Consider the following 10,712-nt stretch of genomic DNA (forward strand, 5'->3'; position numbering starts at 1 on the left):
TTTTTTTTTTTTTTTTGGAAGAAGGAAATAATTCAGAGGCTCTAGTCATACTCTCTTCTAGGGTTGAACTTCAGAGGATGGTGTATGCAATAAAGGTCCAAAGATTTGGGGTGGTGTGAGAAGTGCCAGAGTGGGCAGCTTGATCTAGATTCCCTGGAACTGCCATTAGAGAGCCTGTGCAGCACTCAGTAATAACCAACCAACATGCCCTCTCCCAAATTGTTGCCACTGCCAACGTGGTGCTCTAGCCAACATGGTGTTCCTCCAACATGGTGCCATCACAAATACGGTGCTGTATCCAACGGGGGTTCCCACCACAGTGGTACCCTATCCAGCATGGCACTACACTCAACGTGACGTCAGGACCAACATGACCTGAGCCATAGAGTGCCTGTACCTGAGGATGGCTATCAGGCAGCAGAGTTGGAGGTCAGCCTCATTGGCTAGCATATCCTAGTGAGGTACCAGAACAGGGGTAGACTCCAAGTGGGATGAACAGATTAACAGGTAAGAACCATTCACCCTTCCTGTTCAAGTTTCCTTACTCAGGCTCAGAAACAGAGTTTTACACATATTAGATTTGTGGTTGTTGAATTTATACCCACTGTATTTCCCATTGCACCAGCATTAGTTGGTTTTTCCACTATGAGAGGGAATGTCAAAACATTCAAGCTTATCAACAGCATCAGGTCCTTGGACCTGCATTCTGCAGATTCATTCGCTGCCCCAAAAGCCTGTTACTTTGGCTTTTTTTTTTTTTTAAGACAGTCTTGCTCTGTCACCCAAAACTGGAGTGCAGTGGCATAATCTTAGCTCACTGCAACCTTCACCTCCCAGGTTCAAGTGGTTTTCCTGCCTCAGTCTCCTGAACAGCTGGAATTACAGGTGCATACCACCACACCCAGCTAATTTTTGTATTTTTAGTAGAGACGGGGTTTCGCCATGTTGGCTAGGCTGGTCTTGAACTCCTGACCTCAAGTGATCCACCCACCTTGGCCTCCCAAAGTGCCGGGATTACAGGTATGAGCCACTGCGCCTGGCCACTTTGGCCTGTCTTGAAGTTACTCCCTAGAGAGATGTTTTAGGGCTTTTTCCTTCAGAATTACTCTTCAGGAATAATTATGACTGTTCCTCCTAAATTTATGGGTGTCTTTGGCAGCATTTTGCCAAATAGGTTTTTCTATTAACTAACCCCAGCTTTTAAATTTTAAGTTCTTGCTAGTTCAGAGAAGGCAAAGAAAGGAAGGAAAAAAAATAAAATAAATTTTAAGTTCTTTGCCCTTTGAAAGGCCTCTTATTTACTAATTAATTTGCATTGAGTGCTTTAGTTTACTTATTGACAGTGATCACTGCTCTTGACATAGACTGCATACTCTTATTGTACAATCCATATTTTAACCACATTGAAAAAAATTTAAGAAAAACATATTCCTCCTATCTCCCACCTAACACATTAAATTTTTCCAGTTTACGCTGAAACCAAAACAGACTCTGACTTGCTGAAATCAATGTTCTAGCTTTTATACCTAAAATGCTACAATACACATCTCCATATGGTTTGTTTTCAACATTTCAAGTTCTGTTGATTGCCTGGTATTTCATTACATTGATAAATAAGTATCTTTTTAAAAAAAAAAATGAAAAAGAATTAAATAGAGACACGGTCTTGCTATGTGGACCAGGCTAGTTTCAAACTCCTAGGCTCAAGCAATCCTCTGGCCTCAGCCTCCCAAAGTGCTTGGATTACAGGTGTGAGCCACTGCACCCCGACAATTAGTATCTTTTGAGCCATTTCCCAAGTATAAGAGTTTAGGCAGTTTGGGGCTTTAAAAAGTGCTCTGCAATGGCCTCAATACAGGAACTTAAGGCCACATAGTGACTACCAATCTTTAAACAAAAAAGAGCTCTAAAGAGAAAATCAAATTTTGATTTTACACTATTCAAAAAACTGAAAACTACTAAAGAAACTATTAAAACTAAAAAATCATGAAACTTAAAAAAATGAAAAGGTCTCTCTTGTCAACTTCAATGTCAAATAACATTTAACAGTAATGAAAATTAGTGTATGTGCAAACCCAGCATAAATAATAAAAGCAGCTGTGTATGGTTTATTCATGAAAACCATACATATATATAATATGAAAAGGTACTACTATTAGTATTCATTAAAAGGCCATCGGCCCTCCTTTTGCTTTTCCTTTTTCAGTCAGGGACTTGCACTGTGTCCAGGCTGCAGCGTAATGGCTCAATCGTAGCTCATTGCAGGCTGAAACCCGTAGGCTCAAATAATCCTTCTACCTCGGCCTCTCACACACAGTCCTGGAATTGATTACTGGCATGAGCCACTGCACCTGGCTCCCTTTTTTTGACAGTACAAGGAACTTTTTCTGATTCGTTAATTTGGTAGAGTAAAGAGGCAATATTACTTTACTGTCTCTGCTGTGACCCAGATAAGTGGTCTTCAAGCCAGGGTCTGGAATTCTCCTGGGGGCATGAAGAGGCCTTCTGACGGCATCAGTAGAAGTCTCCAGGTCTTCATCATCTATAAATTCTCTTTTCTAACACTGGTCTTCTGAATCTGGATCTGGGTCACCAATAGCCTATCGGTCCTCTATGAGAAAAAAGTATACACCTCACCCCTCTCCACTCTTGGGAAGGGCTTCCCATCTCTCTCTGTCTTAGGCTCATTTCTGTTAAGAGTGAAACTAAGTTAAAACCTGGGCACTCTGCCCCCAAGATCTGAATTCAGATAAATAAGAGCGGGGTGGTGCTGGGCGCTGTTGCTCGCGTCTATAATCCTAGCACTTTGGGAGGCCGAGGCAGGCAGATCACCTGAGGTTGGGAGTTCGAGACCAGCCTGACCAACATGGAGAAACCCTGTCTCTACTAAAAATACAAAATTAGCCAGGCATGGTGGCACATGTCTGTAATCCCAGCTACTAAGGAGGCTGAGGCAGGAGAATTGCTTGAACCCGGGAGGCAGAGGTTGCGGTGAGCTGAGATCACATCGCTACACTCCAGCCTAGGTGACAAGAGTGATACTCCATCTCAAAAAAAAAAAAGTAGGGTGGTGGGGGAAATGACAATTTTTGTTCAGCAATTTTGCCTCTTCCATCCCTTGACTTCCCATAGAATGCTTGCCTCTTATTAGAGAATCATTAGAGAGCGAGCAAAGAACGTATGGGTAAGAAATTCTGTTCTAGATGCTAAGAATGTCTCTCTACATATGTTTAACGTAAGCCAAGTCTTTAAATGTGCATTCCTGGAATGAAAAGGAGTATAGTTATTGGGAGTGATTCTTTTACATATACTGAAATATTTTAACGGCTCTACTAAATCTTTCCTGGTACATTAGGTAAACTTTTATGTAATTTCTTTTAGTTTGTTTTTCATGATTCAATAAGGTAGTTAAAATCATTCTAAACAACTCATGTCATAAAATATTTATTATTACAGTAAATCCTTATTTTAAAAATTGTTAAATATTTTCTATCTTCTATTGGTTAGTTTTTAGCAGTAAATACCTTTCCCTTCTATTAAATAAATAGGAAAATATTACCTAATGAAAATAATGGGGTTAGGCCAGGTGCGGTGGCTTATGCCTGTAATCCCAGCACTTTGGGAGGCCGAGGCAGGCAGATCACAAGGTCCGGAGTTCAAGACAAGCCTGGCCTAGATGGTGAAGTCCCGTCTCTACTAAAAATACAAAGATGAGCCGGGCGTGGTGGCACATGCCTGTAATCTCAGCTACTTGGGAGACTGAGACAGGAGAATCACTTGAACTCAGGAGGCAGAGGTTGCAGCAAGCCGAGACCACACCACTGCACTCTAGCCTGAGCAAGAAGGGCTTGAAACTCTGTCTCAAAGAAAATAAATAAATAAAATAAAATAATGGAGTTGTTTATAGTTTTTCTACTTGATTTTTATTTAATTTTTTTCAAAAACCAAACACCAGAATTTGGTGGGGTTTTTGTTGTTGTTGTTTGCTTGTTTTTGAGACAAGGTCTCTGTCGCCCAGGCTGGAGTGCAGTGTTGTGATCATGGATCACTGCAACCTCGACCTCCTCAGGCTCAGGTGATCCTACCACTTTAGCCTCTCACATAGCTGGAACTACAGGCACGTGTCAGCTAATTTTTTTTTATTTTTTTATTTTTTGTAGAGATGGGGGTTTGCCATGTTGCCCAGGCTGGTCTCCAACTCCTGAGCTCAAGATCTGCCTTGGCCTCCCAAAATGCTGGGATTACAGGCATGAGCCATTGCACCTGGTCACACCAGAATATGAATCCCATACACATATACACATGCACAATTTACCACGGGAAATCATGCTTTTATCATATACTCCTTGCTTCAAAAATAATGTATGATTTGGATGGGCCCATCTCAGAAAACAAACAAAAAATTTAGTGAGAAACAGTACATTGATGTATTACATTGTTTTTAATAAAATAATAATAAAACTGATAACTTAATTAGACCTATATAATTTTAATCCTGGTGATAGATTTTAGTAATCTGATTTATAAGATTTATTTATTTCCTATTGGTTACAATCACATTCCTTGAAATAAATATTATTTATTTGAGGTAAAAAATAAGCACTAATCAGTGCTTATTACTAATCAGAAAGTAATTCTGATTTGGCTGAATGACAGAGAAGATGAGCATTACCAACTGGATTGTAGGGCTGACATTTTCAACTCTTAAATGAGGTAACACTGCAGTTCCAAAGTCATGAATTGTTTTCTATGTAAGTAAAGCTTTATGATTAGAAACAAATCAGAAAACTTTATATTAATAATTTAGAAATAAATTAGTTTTTTTTTTTTAGTGTTGGTAGGTTACATGCTAATCAGTACATCAAAAGTCTGAGGAACTTGGCTGGGGCGCAGTGGCTCACACGTGTAATCCCAGCACTTTTGGAGGCCGAGTCGGGTGGATCACCTGAGGTCAGGAGTTAGAGACCAGCCCGGCCAACATGGTGAAACCCTGTCTCTACTAAAAATACAAAAATTAGCCAGGCATGGTGGCGCATGCCTGTAATCCCAGCTACTAGGGGGTCTGAGGCAAGAGGATCGCTTGAACCTGGGAGGCGAAGGTTGCAGTGAACCAAGATGATTCCACTGCACTCCAGCCTCGGCAACAGAGCAAGGCTCCGTCTCAAGAAAAAAAAAGGTCTGAGGAACTTCTGATAAGATTTGAGGGGTTCACAATATGATTTTCTTTTAATTTTTGTGGATACATAGTAGGTGTATATATTTATGGGTTACATGAGATGTTTTGATATAGGCATGCAATGCATAATCACATCAGGGTAAATGGGATATCTATCCCCTCAGGCATTTATCTTTTGTGTTACAAACAATCTAATTATGCTCTTTTTTTTTGAGATGGAGTTTCGCTCTTGTTACCCAGGCTGGAGTGCAATGGCACGATCTCGGCTCACCGCAACCTCCGTCTCCTGGGTTCAAGCAATTCTCCTGCCTCAGCCTCCCGAGTAGCTGGGACTACAGGCGTGAGCCACCATGCCCAGCTAATTTTTGTATTTTTAGTAGAGACGGGGTTTCACCATGTTGACCAGGATGGTCTCGATCTCTTGACCTCGTGATCCACCCGCCTCGGCCTCCCAAAGTGCTGGGATTACAAGTGTGAGCCACCACGCCCGGCCTATGCTCTTTTTATTATTTGAAAATATACAATTATTATTGACTGGCCAGGTGCAGTGGCTCATGCCTGTAATCCCAGCACTTTGGAAGGCCAAAGCTCACTTCAGGTCAGGAGTTCAAGACCAGTCTGACCAACATGGTGAAACCCTATCTCTACCAAAAATACAAAAAATTAGTCAGGTGTTGTGGTGGGCACCTGTAATCCCAGCTACTTGGGAGGCTGAGACAGGAGAATCACTTGAACCCAGGAGGCAGAAGTTGCAGTAAGCTGGGATTGTGCCACTGCACTCTAGCCTGGGCGACGGAGTCTCACTCTGTCGCCCAGGCTAGAGTGCAGTGGCACAATATATCAAATAGATATATTTGACATATATCGATTATGTGTGTGTGTGTGTGTGTGAATATATGTATGTATGTGTATATATATATATTTGACTATAGTCACTTTGGGAATGGTTAATGGGTACAAAAATATAGAAAAAATAATACCTAGTATTTGCTAGTATAACAGGGTACTACCCTTCTCGGCCTCTGGTAACCATCCTTCTACTCTCTGTCTTCATAAGTTCAATTATTTTAATTTTTAGCTCCCACAAATAAGTGAGAACATGCAAAGTTTGTCTTTCAGTGCCTGGCTTATTTCTCTTAACATAATGACTTCCAGTTCCATCTCTATTATTACAAATGACAAGATCTCATTCTTACGATAAGGTTTTTTTTTAAATACAAGGACAGAACATAAGGCATGAATCATAAGACCTCCCCCAGGCAGTTAATTTGAAAGTCTGTCAAATATGACCTCTAGGTTATCATTTTCCCCATTCGATAAAAAATCTTCTTGTGGAAGTATTGATGATCAATCTCTGCTAAGGTTAGAGTGATTTTTTTTTTTTTTTTTTTTTTAAGACAGAGTCTCACTCTTTTGCCCAGGCTGGAGTGCAGTGGCACAATCTCAGCTCACTGCAGCCTCTGCCTCCTGGATTCAAGAGATTCTCGTGCCTCAGTCATCCAAATAGCTGGCACTACAGGCGTGCATCACCACATCCAGCTATTCTTTTGTAGTTTTAGTAGAGAGCAGTTTTCATCATGTTGGCCAGGCTAATAAAGTCCTAGCCTCAAATGATCCTCCCACCATAACCTCCCAAAGTGTTGGGATTACAGGTGTGAGCCACTGTGCCTGTTTTTTTTTTTTTTTTAATCTTCCACCATTGGGAATGCTCATTTCCAGGAAGTCATGTCTTTTGATTTGGGCAAAGAACCTTGTTATTTCAGGCCAGATGTTATGGCTCATGCCTGTAATCCCAGCATGTTGGAAGGCTAAGGTGGGAGGACTGCTTGAGCCCAGGAGTTCAAGACTAGCCTGGGCAACATAGTGAGACCCTATCTCTACAAAAATAGAAAAAATTAGCTGGATGTGGTAGTGTGCACCTGTAGTCCCAGCTGCTCAGGAGATTGAGGTGGTAGGATCACTTGAGCCTGGGCAGTCGAGGCTGCAGTGAACCGAGATCACACCATTGTACGCCACGCTGGGCAACAGAGCAAGACCCCGCAGCAAAACAAACAAACAAACAAACACCTTGTTATTTCAGGCAGGCCAGATTGTTAATAAAAGGGGCCCAGGGGTTCATCATGACAGGAGGCTCTATGTCATTTTTTGAATAATGAATTATCTCTAGTCTCTGGGGGACTATGATTTTGGCCTTAGCCAATGATGAATAGTTTATGAATTTTGAAGAACTTAGGTTGAAAGAAAGGTAAATGTTTTGATTTTCTTTTTTCTTTTTTAGAGACAGTCTCTCATTCTGTAGCTCAAGCTGGAGAGCAGTGGCACAATCACAGCTCATTGCAGCCTTGACCTCCCTGGGCTCAGTGATCCTCCCACCTTGGCCTCCCAAGTAGCTGGGACTACAGGCACATACCACCACACCCAGCTAATTTTTGTATTTTTTGTAGAGACATGGGTTCACCATGTTGCCCAGGCTAGTCTTAAAATCCTGGGCTCAAGCAATCCACTTACCTTGGCCTCTCAAAGTGCTGGGATTATAGGAATAGGCCACCATGCCTGGCCAATGTTTTAATTTTGTTTATAAAAGTATATGTTAGTCTGAGCAACATGGCAAAACCCTGTCTCTACAAAAAAATTACAAAAATTAGCTGGGTGTGGTGGTTTGTCCTGTGGGCTCAGCTACTTGGGAGGCTGAGGTGGGAGGATCACTAGAGCCAAGGAGGTCAAGGCTGCAGTGAGCCGTGATTGCACCACTGAACTTCAGACCCTGTCTCAAAAAGAGAGGGGGAGCCGGAGGGGGCCGGCGGCGGTGGCGGGGGGAGGGAGAGAGGGAGAGGGGGAGAGAGAGAGAGAGAGAGAGAGAGAGAGAGAGAGGGAGAACTAGTAATGTTTTAGACAAAAAGTCATACAAATCATCTTAGTATTTTATCAGTTTAGTCTCATGTAATTTTTGTTTTCTTTTGGTGTTGGGTTAACAATCTTTATGAACATGTTAGATTTTATTAGAGTTTTTGAAGTTTTTCTTTAGTCTATTTATCTTAAAGTTATTAGAAATCTGTGTTTAGCCGGGCGCAGTGGCTCATGCCTGTAATCCCAGCACTTTGGGAGGCCGAGTCGGGTGCATCACGAGGTCAAGAGATCGAGGTCAACATAGTGAAACCCCGTCTCTACTAAAAATACAAAAAATCAGCTGGGCATGGTGGCGCATGCCTGTAATCCCAGCTACTCAGGAGGCTGAGGCAGGAGAATTGCCTGAACCCAGGAGGCGGAGGTTGCGGTGAGCCGAGATCGCGCCATTGCACTCCAGCCTGGGCCACAAGAGCGAAACTCCGTCTCAAAAAAAAAAAAAAAAAAAGGAAATCTGTGTTTAGGAGTACTTGTTAGAGTCTTTTATAGAAAGCAATTTTGGATTATAGATGATTGTAAATGTTTTTAGAGAAGAATTTAAAATAACAGCTGTGCCTGGGCAACACAGTGAGACCCTGTCCCTAAAAATAACAACAATAATAGTAATGGCCATGGATGACAAAAATTTAGAAGAGCCATGGTCAGAGTCTGATTAAGGTTTTTAATTGACAATTGCTACATTTTTATTAGATGTAGCACTTTAAGATAGAAATTAGAATTACGCCTGGCAATATCACATCAGGACTATTAGACATTTACAAATGTTATATAACCTTTAGAATATTTTTATTAATGACATATCTATGTAACTTTAGAAAATATTTAACATAATTAAAATTATGACTGCTAACATTAGACTTTTATGAATTTATATAATTTTTAGAACATTTATATTAATAACATACCCACAAAGGTAACTGAAAGAGGATTTAGTATTATTTATCATTCCATAACATTTTAATATAATTTACCAAATAAGTTGAATTATTTAATCTAAAAAGACTTAATTTGGGATTTTGATCTTGGAGAAATTTGTAAAAGATGTCAAAAGGCTTAAAATACTAGATCAAGATAGAAATATATGGCTGGGCATAGTGGCTCACACCTGTAATCCCAGCAGTTCAGGAGGCCAAAGCAGAAGTATTGCTGAGCCTAGGAGTTCGAGACCAGACTGGGCAACACAGGGAGATCCCCATCTGTCAAAAAAATTAAACAAAAATTACCCAGGAGTTCAAGACCAACCTGGGCAACATAGGGAGCTCTCCATCTCTTAAAAAAGCTAAACAAAAATTACCCAGGCATGTGGCATGCACCTGTGGTCCCAGCTACTTGGAAGGCATAGGTGAGAAAATCACTTGTACTCAGGAGCTTGAGGCTGCAGTAAGCTGTGATTGTGTCACTGCATTCCAGCCTGGGCAACAGACCCAGACCATGTCTCAAAAATAAAATAAAAACAGGCCAGGCGCAGTGGTTCACACCTGTAACCACAGCACTTTGGGAGGCTGAGGTGGGCAGATCATGAGGTTAGGAGTTTGAGACCAGTCTGGCCAACACAGCGAAACCCCATCTCTACTAAAAATACAAAAAATTAGCCAGGTGTGGTGGTGTGTGCCTGTAATCCCAACTACTCGAGAGGCTGAGGCAGGAGAATCGCATGAACCTGGGAGGCAGAGGTTGCAGTGAGCTGAGATCGTGCCACTGCATTCCAGCCTGGGTGACAGAGTGAGACTCTGTCTCAAAAATAAATAAATAAATACAAATAAAATAAAAACCCACAAAAAACCTATACAAATAATACAGAAATTATTCTTATTATTGTTATTTTTGAAACAGTCACTCTCTCTCTGTTGTCCAGGCTGGAAAGCAGTGGCATGATCTTGGCTCACCGCAACCTTCGCCTCCTGGGGCTCAAGGGATCCGCTCACCTCAGCCTCCTGAGTAGCTGAGACTACATGCACACGACAACATGCTTGGATAATTTTTGTATTTTCTGTAAAGACTGGATCTCCTGATGTTGCCCAGGCTGGTTTCCAATTCCCAGGCTCAAGGGATCCTCCTGCTTACACCTCCCAAAGTGCTGGGATTACAGGTGTGAGCCACGGTGCCCAGACTAGAAGTTATTTTTGTTGTTGTTTTGTTTGGTTTGGTTTGGTTTTGAGATGGAATCTCACTCTGTCACCCAGGCTAGAGTGCAGTGGCACAATCTCAGCTCACTGCAACCTCCGTCTCTAGGGTTCAATCGATTCACTTGCCTCAGCCTCCTGAGTAGCTTAAATTATAGGTGTGCACCACGACAGTTGGCTAATTCTTAATATTTTTGGTAGATACGGGGTTTTGCCATGTTGGCCAGGCTGGTCTCAAACTCCTGACCTCAAATGAACCGCCCACCTCAGCCTCCCAAAGTGCTGGGATTATAGGTGTGAGCCACAGTTCCCTGCCTAGAAGTTATTTTGATAAAATGTAGAATATTTGGTTTTTGAGGCCAGTTACCAAAATGGTAAAGAAAAACCTCTCGTAGTGTAATTATTTCTCCATATGGGAAGCCCATTTAGATAACCTGGAAGTCAAACCTGATTAAAAAAAAAAAAAAAGAGAGTGCTCAAATTAATCAGACCCAGGATGAGTGTGTCTA

This window comes from Cebus imitator, unplaced genomic scaffold (assembly GCF_001604975.1).
Source record: "Cebus imitator isolate Cc_AM_T3 unplaced genomic scaffold, Cebus_imitator-1.0 Scaffold0, whole genome shotgun sequence".
NCBI classification, from domain to species: Eukaryota; Metazoa; Chordata; class Mammalia; order Primates; family Cebidae; genus Cebus; species Cebus imitator.